This window comes from Myotis davidii, unplaced genomic scaffold (genome assembly GCF_000327345.1).
Source record: "Myotis davidii unplaced genomic scaffold, ASM32734v1 scaffold287, whole genome shotgun sequence".
Classification (NCBI taxonomy): Eukaryota; Metazoa; Chordata; class Mammalia; order Chiroptera; family Vespertilionidae; genus Myotis; species Myotis davidii.
Genome location: NW_006297658.1, coordinates 219,279 through 219,961, shown reverse-complemented (window position 1 = coordinate 219,961; position 683 = coordinate 219,279).

Genomic DNA, 683 nt, shown 5'->3' with positions numbered 1-683 from the left:
CCGCGGCCTGGCCCAGTCCTCATTTCTGCATCTGCAAAGTGAACTAGTCCCAGAACCCCCTTTGTGTAATTGCTGGAAAATGAGGGAGCAGGTGCTGGACAAGTTATGCCTGGCAAGTGAGGCTAAGATACCTGGCCCAGTCCAGAACTCCACGGGATGGCGCCTGGCCCGGCCATTCCAGTACTGGGTGCGCTGGGTCAGCTGTAGGGTCAGTTGCAGTCACCCCGGCGACCCCTATGCACCGCCACAGTCCGAAAACATAAGAACGGAGACTATACGCTTTGCTCAAGATCTTTAGATGAATTAATAATGGACACGGCTCCACCTGAAACTGTTCTCTGTGCAGGCAGCTGGGCCCCGTTGTGTTTCAAGGTCAGGCAAAGCATGGGGTATTCCAGCATGAGTCCCTTTTGTTGTTGGGTTACTGTGGTGATGCACAAGCCTCTCACAAAACCAATACTCATCTTCCAATTCCTTAGTGAGACTGGATAGTGTATCTTCATCTGGAGTAAAGCTAAGCTTTTTTAGTGGGGGCTGATGTACTGAGTTTCAAAAAGACTGTTGGACAAAGAAGCAAGTTCCAGACCATGCCCACAAAATTAACCACCTTCCAGAAACAGAGCGCACTGGGCTAAGAGGGGTCACTGATCAATGCTAAGCAACATTTAGGGACTAGTTTACAC